Here is an 11,790-nt window from a genome sequence, read left to right as displayed (position 1 = left end):
AAGTCTCCTAACCTAGCTCTGCAGTCGGGAAGCTCAGACTAGGGCCTTGGCCTGGCCGGGGAAAGATGGGAAAAGTCCTACCGCGCTGGGCAGAGCCTAGAGTTCTCTCCCCGCCCCCAGTTTCCCCTAAACCAGCCTTCTGCTCCTGGGAGGGCGCCTTTCCAGCAGCCGCCTGGGGCCCCAGCCAATGTTTAGCTCCAGCTAGTAACAGAACGGAAAGAAAAAATAAAATCTTTTTTTTTTTTTAAAGCAAGGGCCTTTTATTCTGGGAGAGAAGAGTAAAAAAGCGCGCTTTCTTAGTGCCAGAGAGTGGCATTTTATGCTCCTTCATTTGGTGATGCGGACCAGGAACTCGGTGTTAGAGAGCAGGGGGTGATGCACCTTCCCGGTTCACCGATTTTGAGGAGCTTATCTGGTAGGGGCCTGTTTAAGGCCTTTTGGAGGAAAAGACCAGGAACGCTAGTCTGCAGAACCAGGATTCAAATCCAGATTTTTTGAACTCCAAACTACACTTTTACTTAAGTCTCTACAGTCTCTCACTATCTAGCCTTCTGGGCTTGTATTGATACAAAAGGAGTCGGGAATTTCCCACCAAGTCCCGGGCCTTAAAAGGCCCTGAGCTTTAAATGTTCAGGAGCTTACAGTGCAGTTCAATGTTTTTACCTAGATTCATTTCTCAGTGTCTTTTTAGCTTTCTTTCTCTTTGGCCTGTTGCTGGGAGAGAAAATGCCCAGTTTTTTAAAGGTTTCCCATCATTATTTCACGTTTCAATTTAATTTGCTCCCTGAATTTCTATCAGTTTAAAAACCCTAGTCTCAAGCATGTGGGTTTAACACTAGTATCTTAGAACATCTATCAAATGTAGGCCTCAAAGGTGGGTGAAATGGAGAAGATTCTTGGGGCAGTGGAGGTCAAGCTGGATGAGCAGAAGTGGACAGAAAGGGCCTGAAGGAGGGTGAAAATTTGTCTGGCATGACATGGCAAGAAAGGTACCCCTACGGTCTGTGGGCCTCAAACTCTACAATTTAAACAAGGACTTGAGTCCAGGAGTGCAAATTTTGCAGAATGTTCAATGAAATTCTAATTTCCTCTGTATTTGTTTTCTATTGCTGATGTAACAAATTACCATAAACTGGGTGGCTTAATTCAACACAAATTTGTTATTTTACAACCTTGGAGGTCAGAAATCTGAAATGGGTCTCACTGAGCTAAAACCAAGGTGTGAGCAGGGCTAAGTTCCTTCTGGGGGCTCTAGAGAATCCACTTTACAGCTTCTAGAGCCCACTTGCGTTCCTTGGTGCCTGGCCCCTTTTTCCATCTTTAAAGCACATCACTCCAACCTCTGCTTCTGTGGTCACATTTCCTTTTTCTCTGACTTTGACTCTCCTATGTCCCTCCTATAGGACTCGTGATTAATTTGGGCCCACCTAGGTTATCCAGATTATCTGCCATTTTAGGATTTTTTTTTTTAATTTTTAACTTTTTATTTTATATTGGAGTATTGTTGATTAACAATATTGTGCTAGTTTCAGGTGTACAGCAAAATCATTCAGTTATACATATACATGTATCTGTTCTTTTTCAAATTCTTTTTAATTTAACCATATCTATAAAGTCCCTTTTACAATGTAAGGTATATACACAGAATTTCTGGGATTAGGACATAGACATTTTGGGGTGGCTCTTATTCAGCCTGTCACATCCCCTTCCCACTACATGCATGACTTAAAGGTGGGGGAGATGTAGAAATGGACTGTTGTTGGATAGTGGCAAGAGTTTGACATAGGTGTTGTCTGGCCTTCATTCTAGTAATTACCTAACATTTATTGTGTGCTTGCTGTGTGCCAGGTACATATTTATTACAAAGTTTGATATGTGGGTCCTTTACTGTTTTCTAACTTGTTCTCATCCCAAAGACCAGATATGTTAACAGGGCCAGGGACCAATTTCAAAAAAGGGGAACAGTGCAGCTTCTTCCACCAGAAGAGTTCTTCTGGTCCATTACTCTAAAAAGGTCAAGAACATTTTGTAGACCCACTCCCCGCCCCCAAAAATGTTAAGAGTAACTAGATATTCCAAATTGCCATAGATAAAACACTCAGAGATGGGTAACCACACTGTAGAACTGAGGTTGGAGGTTAAGCTCTAGAGTCCTCACTACCATGCCAGGGACCTGGTCAAGCAATCAGATGAATGGAATAGCATAGAGATTCCAGAAAAGTTTTTAATCATCAGTACTCACTGACTAGTAAACAAGAAGCAACACAGTGATGAGAGGAAGGGGTAATCACTAATAAAAGTTGTTAGGACAAATGGATTACATTACAGAAGAGAAGTAACTCAGATTCATATCTCACATCATACACTGCAGTTCATTCCAGAAGGTAAAAGGATATTATAAAGCAAAATGAACAACAAAAATGAAAATCAGAATATTATCTGTGTCCTAGCTGTCAAGAACTAGAGTGGACAGCTTTTCAGTGCATCTGCCCAGCTTACAGGGATTCTTCCTTCTTTGGAAACTGGCCCCCTACCTCCAAGCCATAAGGGTGAGTCTTGAGAAGCCATATTTGTACTATAAGACCTGGTCTCCTGGACAGAACTGACTGGATCAGGCTTGGGCACTGTATTAGTATCCTAGGGCTGCTATAACAAAGTATAGTTGACCCTTGAACAACGCAGGGGTTAGGGGCACCAACACCCCGTGTAGTCGAAAATCCTGAGAACTTTACAGTTGGCCTTCTGTATTCACAGTTCCGCATCTGTGGATCCAACCAACCCTGATCATGCAGTACTGTAGTACCTATTTATTGAAAAAAATCCATGTATAAGTGGACCAGTGCAGTTCAAACCCATGTTGTTCAAGAGTCAACTGTACCACAAACTGGGTAGCTTAAAACAGAACTTATTGTCTCACAGTTCTGGAAGCCAGAAGTCTGAAATCAAAGTGTTGGCACGGCCGTGCTCCCTCTGGCTTCTAGGACAGGATTCTTCCTTGCCTCTTCCAACTGCTGGTAGCCCCAGGCATTCCTTGGCTTGTGGCAGCATAACTGCAACTTTTGCCTCCATCTTCACGTGGTGATCTTCCCTCTGTGTCCGTGTCCCAATTTCTTCTTCTTATAAAGACACCAGTCATATAGGAATAAGGGCCCACCCTACTGCTGTATGACATCTTAACTAATTACATCTGCAGCCACCCTATTTCCAAATAAGGCCACATTCTAAAGTACTGGAGCGTTAAGGATTCAACATATCTTTTTTGGGGGAACACAATTCAACCCATAACAGGCATCTAACCTAAACTGTGCCAAACGGAGTTCCCTCTGTGGGACTTCGGAATTGAAAATGAGATTCTAGTCACAGCCTGGCCTGACTGGTCTGGTGGAGAAAGGAGAAAAAAGGAATCTGAGGCTCACTCAGCTTCTTACACCTTATGGACTAAGTAGCAGAGAAAGTCTGTTTACAGAAAGAGCAGAATGAAACACATTGGGGGTGGGGCAGAGAGGCAGAGAAAAGGGAGCCGAGGAAGGATACTCCTGGAAGCAGCTTTCACTGTGGTTCTACAATGTTTCTGCAGCTCCACGGCTGTCCTCCCTTGGATTCCCTGAGACACTCTGTGTGCTTACAGAAAAGCCCGCTTTGTTTGCTTAAGGAAGCTCAACTTGGTTTCTGTTGCTTACAAGCAAAGCTAATAGCAAAGCTATAATCACAGTAAGATGCTGTATTAGTTTTCTATTGCCGCTATAACACCTCACCACAAACTCAGTGCATAAAACAACACACACTCATTATCATGCAGTTCTGTAGGTCAGAATCTGATACGGGTCTCATCAGGCTAAAATCAAGATGCCGGCAGGGCTGCATTTCTTCGGGAGTTTCCAAGGGAGGATCTCTGTCCTTGCCTTTTCCAGCTTCTTAAAGTTCCCTTCTCCCATCTTCAAAGCCAGAAACAGCAGATCAAGTCCTTCTCACCACACTGTCTCTTTTGTTTTCTGCAGCTGGGGAAGGTTCTCGGCTTTTAAGAACCCATGTGAATAGATTGGGTCCACCTGCATGATCCAGGCTAATCTCCCCACCTCAAATCCTTAACCTTAATCACATCCATCTGCAAAGTCCCTTTTACCATGCGAGGCATCATATTCACAGGTTCTGAGGATTAGGGTGTGAACTTTTTTTTTTTTGGTCTGGGTCTTCGTTGCTGTGTGCGGGCTTTCTCTAGTTGCGGCTAGTGGGGGCTACTCTTCGTTGCGGTGCGAGGGCTTCTCATTGCGGTGGCTTCTCTTGTTGAAGAGCATGGGCTCTAGACACGCGGGCTTCAGTAGTTGTGGCTCGCGGGCTCCAGAGCACAGGCTCAGTAGTTGTGGCACACCGGTTTGGTTGCTCCGCGGCATGTGGGATCTTCCCGGACCAGGGCTCGAACCCGTGTCCCCTGCATTGGCAGGCGGATTCTAAATCACTGTGCCACCAGGGAAGCCCCAGGATGTGGACATCTTTAGGACCCATTATTTTGCCTACCACAGATGACAATAAAATATATTATGACCAGTTGTAACAAGATAGATGGCTGAGAGCTTAATGATCTTTCTTTGTATGGTTTCTTTTTCCTATAAAATTTCTTCATTTTACATATTTGAACAACTCGGTCTGAAGCCTTGAACTCCTGAAGCTTTTTATGAGGAACACAGGGTCAATTCTTTCCAGATTCAAGGACCTTTATTTAGCTGCCTTCTCATAGCTGAAGCTTTAACTATCCCAGAAAAACACTAAATGAAGATATATTCCCAGAAGTCCGGATTGGATCAGGGAAGGAATGAACAGAATGGGATCAAATGCTTATTCCCCTCTAGATAATTGCATGTATTGAAATGTTATTACTGAAAAAGGCAATTGAAATTCCTCTAAATAGAGAGTCTGGGGTGGATACCTTGATAAAGGTGTTTTCTGGCAGGAGGCTGTAAGGGCCAGTTTGTGTTTAGACACAATAAACAAAATGGTATAGGTATAGGAAGGCAGGTAAACGCATGCATTCATTCAACAAAGATAATGTGCCAGGTGCCATTTTAGCAGCGGGCACACAATGGAGAACACAAGTTCCTGCCTTCTTAAGTCTACTGGAGAAGACAGATTTATACAAAATATGTTATATCTTATACATTACATATACTATGATGTCAGGTAGCGATATAGGCTAGGAAGAAAAAGCAGGCTCTGAGGGTAGAGACTGATGGAAGAGGTGCTCTTTTGGATGAGGCAGTTAAAAATGCTTTCAATTTTTTTGGCCGAGCCACGTGGCTTGTAGGATCTTAGTTCCCCAACCAAGGATTGAACCTGGGCCCTTGGCAGTGAAAGCACAGAGTCCTGGGACTTCCCTGGTGACTCAGTGGTTAAGAATCTGCCTGCTGACCCAGCAATCCCACTACTGGGCATATACCCAGAGAAAACCATAATTCAAATAGACACATACACACCAATGTTCATTGCAGCACTATTTACAATAGCCAGGTCATGGAAGCAACCTAAATGCCCATTGACAGATGAATGGATGGAGAAGATGTGGTACATATGTACAATGGAATATTACTCAGACATAAAAAGGAACGAAATTGGGTCATTTGTAGAGACGTGGATGGACCCAGAGACTGTCATACAGAGTGAAGTAAGTCAGAAAGAGAAAAACAAATATCGTATATTAACGCATATATGTGGAATCTAGAAAAATGCTACAGATGAACCGGTTTGCAAGGCAGAAATAGAGACAGTTGTAGAGAACAAACATATGGACACCAAGGGGGGAAAGTGGGGGGCAGGGTGGTGGAAAGAATTGGGAGATTGGGATTGACATATATACACTAATATGTATAAAATAGATAACTAATAAGAACCTGCTGTGTAATAAAGAAAGAATCCTCCTGCCAATGCAGGGGACACGGGTTCCATCCCTGGTCTGGGGAAGATCCCACGTCCCGCGGAGCAACTAAGGCTGTGTACCACAGCTACTGAGCCTGCACGCCGCAACTACTGAAGCCCACGTGCTCTAGGGCCTGTGTTCCGCAACAAGAGAAGCCACCGCAATGAGAAGCCCACTCACCACAACGAAGAGTAGCCGCTGCTCATGGACACCAAGGGGGGAAAGTGGGGGGCAGGGTGGTGGAAAGAATTGGGAGATTGGGATTGACATATATACACTAATATGTATAAAATAGATAACTAATAAGAACCTGCTGTGTAATAAAGAAAGAATCCTCCTGCCAATGCAGGGGACACGGGTTCCATCCCTGGTCTGGGGAAGATCCCACGTCCCGCGGAGCAACTAAGGCTGTGTACCACAGCTACTGAGCCTGCACGCCGCAACTACTGAAGCCCACGTGCTCTAGGGCCTGTGCTCCGCAACAAGAGAAGCCACCGCAATGAGAAGCCCACTCACCACAACGAAGAGTAGCCCCTGCTCGTTGCAACTAGAGAAAGCCCGTGTGCAGCAACAAAGACCCAACACAGCCAAAAATGAAAAATACAAATAAAAAAAGAATAAAACTACTTAAAAAAAAGCGCACAGAGTCCTACCACTGGACCGTCATGGAATTGCAAAAAATGCCTTCAATTTTAAAAAAAGATTTTATTCTGAAATAATTATAGATTCACAGGAGGTTGCAAGGAAATGTACAGGGAAGCCGCATGCATTTTCCCTAATCTCATCCAATGTTGACATCTCATGCAATTATAGTATGAGATCAAAACCAAGGAATTGACGTTAGTGCAATCCACAGAGCTTATTCAGATTTCACCAGTTATACATGCACTCATTTGAGTATGTGTGCATAGTTCTATGCAGTTTTATCATATGTGCAGCCTTGAGTAATCATCACTACAATCAAGGTACTGAACCGCATATATGAATTATATCTCAATAAATCTGTTACCAAAAAATACTCAAATTGTGCCATCATCACAAGACATGTTGTTGGTGTTACCTCTTCATAACCACACCCATCCCTCCCCACCATCACTAACCCCCGGCAACCACTAATTCATTCTCCATCTCTATAATTATGTTACTTCATGAATGTTACATAAGTGAAATCATGCAGTAGATATGCTTTGAGATTGGCTTTTTTCACTCAGCATAATTCCCTTGAGATCTGTCCAAGTTGTTATGTGTATCAGTAGTTCATTCTTCTTTATTTCTGACTAGTGTTCCATGGTATGGATGTACCACAGTTTGTTTAACCATTCACCCATTAAAAGACATGTGGTTAGTTTTCCAGTTTTGAGCTATTACAGATAAAACTGCTATGAACATTGATGTACAAGTTCCTGCGTGGAAACAAGTCCCCATTTCTTTTGGCTAAATGCCCAGATGTGTGATTGTTTGGGTTGTATGGTAAGTGTACGTATGGTTTTTTCAGAAACTGACAAACCGTTTTCCAGAGGGGCTGTATCATTTTATGTTCCCCAGCAATGTATGAGTGATCCAGTTTCTCCCCAGCCTTGCCAACACTTGGTGTTAATCATGTTTTTCATTTTAGCCATTTTAATAAGTGTGTTGTGATTATCTCATTGTGGTTTAATTTGCATTTCTCTAATGACTAATGATGTTGAATATCTTTCCATGTACTATTTGCCACCTCTATATTCACTTCAGTGAGAATATATTTTGCCCATTTTCTAATGAGATTGTTTTTTTTTAATGCTGAGTCTTGAGAATTCTTTATATATTCCAGATTCTAGATCTTTATCAGATATGTGATTTGCAAATATTTCCTCCCAGTCTATAATTTTTCTTTTCATTCTCTTAACAGTGTCTTTTGCAGAGCTAAACTTTTAAAAATTCTGATAAGGTCTAATTTATCTTTTTTCTTATGGGTCATTCTTTTGATATCAAATCTAAGAACTCTTTGCCTAGTCATAAGTCCTGAAAATTTTCTCCTATGTTCTTTCCTAGAAGCTTTATAGCTTTACATTTACATGATTCATTTTGAGTTAATTTTTATATAAGCTGTAAAGTTTAGGTTGAGTTTCATATTTTTGCTTATGGATGTCTAATTTCTCCAACACCATTTATTGAAAAGGTTATCCCTCTTCCATTGAATTTCTTTTGCTACTTAAAAAAAAATTAACTGGGCATATTTGGGGGCATATTTATGAATTCTCTATTCTGTTCCATTGATCAGTTTATCTATCTTTCTGTCAGTACCACACTGTCTTGATTACTATAGCTTTATATTAAGCTTTAATATCAAATTATTCCTCCCACTTTATTCTTCTTTTCCAAAAACTATTTTGGCTATACTAGGGCCTTACACTTTCCATATAACTTTTAGAATAAGCTTGTCTATGTCTACAGAGAAATTTGCTGAGATTTAGATAGGATTGAGGTTTAGGGGAATCAATTTAGGGAAAATTGGCATCTTTACTCCGTTGAATCTTGTAATCTATGAACACAGTGTGTCTCTCCAAGGATTTAGGTTGTCTTTTCATTCCTTTAATCAGCATTGCACAATTTTCACCATACAGGTCTTGTACATATTTTTGGTAGGTTTATACTTATGTATTTCATCTCCTTTGGAGCAATCATAAGGAATGCCTTCTTGAGGAGGGTTAGTTGAACACAGACTCGAATGAAGTGAGAACATGAGAGCAAACAAGAGTGCAAAGGTCCTGAGGCAGGCGTTTGCTTGGTGTGTGTAAGGACCAGCAAAAAGAACCGCATGTTTGAGATGGAGTGAACTAGAAAAAGAGTAGCAGCAAATGAGATCCAGGAGGTTGCCAGGAGTCGACAGGGCCTCGGTGAAGTCACGATGAGATCTTGGAATTTACCCTGAGTGTGATGAGATGCCATTAGAGAGTTCTGAGCACAGGAATGATATGATCTGACTTACGTTTTAGAAGGTTCACCCTGGCACCTGACTGGAGAATCGGCTGTAGAAGGGTATGGGGAAAGAGAGGGCTCTTAGGAAGCTCTTGGAGTGGCCCAGGAGATAGATGATGGGAGCTCCAACCTGGCTGGCAGCTGTGGAGGTGATGAAGACTAGTTGGAGTCTAGACATATTTTGAAGGTGTAGCTGACAGGATATACTGATGGATTGGGTGTGGGATGTTAGAAAAAGAGAAGAGTCAAGGATGAGTCAAAGGTTCTTGGCCTGGGTGCAGCTGGGTAAATGGTGGTGCCGTTTACTGAGAAGAAGAAAATTACATTCTTTTTTGGTTTGTTTTTCTTTCTTTTTTTAAAAATTGAAGTATAGTTGATTTACAATGTTGTGTTCATTTCTGCTGTACAGCAAAGTGATTCAGTTATACATATATACATTCTTTTTTAATATTCTTTTCCCTTATGGTTTATCATAGGATATTGAATATAGTTCTCTGTGTTGTACAGTAGGACCTTGTTTATCCATTCTATATACAAAAGCTTACATCTGCTAACCCCAACCTCCCACTCCATCCCACCCCCTCCCCCTTGCAACTACCAGTCTGTTGTTCTCTATGTCTGTAATTCTGAAAAACTATATTCTTTAGTATAAAAGCAGAACTGTCACCACCCAGAAGAGACCTAAAACCTGAAATCACAGTGTACAGTCACAGACTGAAATGGGGCAAGATTACCCTTTCCCAAACCAGCCCCATTTCTACACTGTCGGCTACCAGTTGGACTTACAGGAATCACTGAAATGGCACCATAGGTTGGATGTTGGAGATGAAAAAAGGAAAGTGAAACCAAAAGTTATTAAGTGCTTAAGGACCGAGCTTTTCACTATTACATCATATTAATCTTCATTAGATTCCTTATAGCTAAGTAGTAATATGCTCACTTTTTCTTTTTAAAAAAGTTATGGTAAAGTATATATAACTTAATAGTTATCATTTTAGCCATTTGTAAGTTTACAATTCAGTGGCATTAAATATACTTACAAGGTTGTATAATCATCACCACTATCTCAACCCAAGACTTTTTCATCACCCCCAACAAAAACTGTACCCATTAAACAATAACTCCCCTTCCCTCCCTCCCCTCTAACCCCTAGTAAACAATATTCTATTTGCCTATTCTAGGTAGCTCACATAAGTGTAATCATTCAATCTTTGTCCTTTTATGTCTGGCTTATTTCATTGAAAATAATGTTTTCAAGGTCCATACATGTTATAACATGTATCAAAATTTCATTCATTTTTATGGCTAATTAATATTCCACTGTATGTATGGTCATCCCTTAGTATCCACAGGGAATTGGTTCCAGGACCTGCCTCAGATACCAAAATCCTCAGAGTCCCTGGTTGGCCCTCCACATCCATGGTTCTGCACCTGCAGATACAACCAACCTTGGATCATGTAATACTGTAGCATTTATTGAAAAGAATCCTCTCATAAGTGGACCCCCGCAGTTCAATCCTGTGTTGTTCAAGGGTCAACTGCATATACCACATTTTATTTATCCGTTCATCTATCGATGGACGCTTAGGTTGTTTCTGCCTTTTGGCTATCGTGAATAGTGCTGCAATGACCATTGGTATACAAGTATATGTTTGACTTCCTGCTGTCAGTTCTTTTGGACATATACCTAGGAGTGGAATTGCTGGGTTATATGGCAGTTCTATGTTTAGCCTTTGGAGAAACTATAAAACTTTACCACAGCAGTTGCATCATTTTACATTCCCACCATCAGTGCACAAGGATTTTAATTTCTCTATGTCCTTGCCAACACTTGTTATCTTTTCTGTGTGTGTGTGTTTTTTTTTTTAATAGCCATCCTAATAGTTGTGGAGTGGTACCTCATTGTTGTTTTGATTTGCATTTCCCTAATGACTAATGGTGTTGAGCATCTTTTCATGTGCTTATTGGCCATTTGTATGTCTTCTTTGGAGAAATGTCTGTTCAAGTCTTTGGCCCTTTTTAATTGCACTGTTTTGTTGTTGAGTTTTAGGAGTTCTTTATATATTCTGGATATTAATCCCTTATCAGATATGTGATTTGCAAGTATTTTCTCCCATTCTGTTGGTTGTCTTTTTGCTTTAATAATAGTATCCTTTAATGCACCAAAGTCCTTAATTTTGATGAAGTCCCATTTATCTATGTTTTCTTTTATTGCCTATAATTTGGGTGTCCTATACTTAAAATCATTGCCAAATACAGTGTCATGCAGATTTCCCTCAGTTTTCTTCTAAGATTTTTGTAGTTTTTAGCTCTTAAATTTAGGTCTTTAATCCATTTTTAATTAATCTTTGTTTATTGTGTAAGGTAAGGGTACAACTTCCTTCTTTTGCATGTAAATATCTAGTTTTCTCAACATTTCTTTTGAAAAGACTGTCATTTTCCCACTGAATAGTTTTGGTACCCTTCTAGAAAATCAATTGGCCATTATGTAAGGGTTTATTTTTAAGCTCTCTCTTCTATTCTGTTGGCCTATATGTCTCTCCTTCTGCCAGTATCATAGTGTTTTTTTTGTTGTTGTTGTTTTTAATAAATTTTTATTTATTTATTTTTGGCTGCATTGGGTCTTCGTTGCTGCACGCAGGCTTTCTCTAGTTGTGGTGAGCGGGGGCTACTCTTTGTTGTTGTGTGCGGGCTTCTCATTGTGGTGGCTTCTCTTGTTGTGGAGCATGGGCTCTAGGCGCGTGGGCTTCAGTAGTTGTGGCTCGTGGGCTCAGTAGTTGTGGCTCACGGGCTTCAGTAGTTGTGGCTCACGGGCTTCAGTAGTTGCAGTGCGTGGGCTCTAGAGTGCAGTCTCAGTAGTTGTGGCACACGGGCTTAGTTGCTTCGCAGCATGTGGGATCTTCCTGGACCAGGGCTCGAACCGG

Source organism: Physeter macrocephalus, chromosome 5 (assembly GCF_002837175.3).
Source record: "Physeter macrocephalus isolate SW-GA chromosome 5, ASM283717v5, whole genome shotgun sequence".
Taxonomy (NCBI): domain Eukaryota; kingdom Metazoa; phylum Chordata; class Mammalia; order Artiodactyla; family Physeteridae; genus Physeter; species Physeter macrocephalus.
This window is presented reverse-complemented; position numbering follows the sequence as displayed.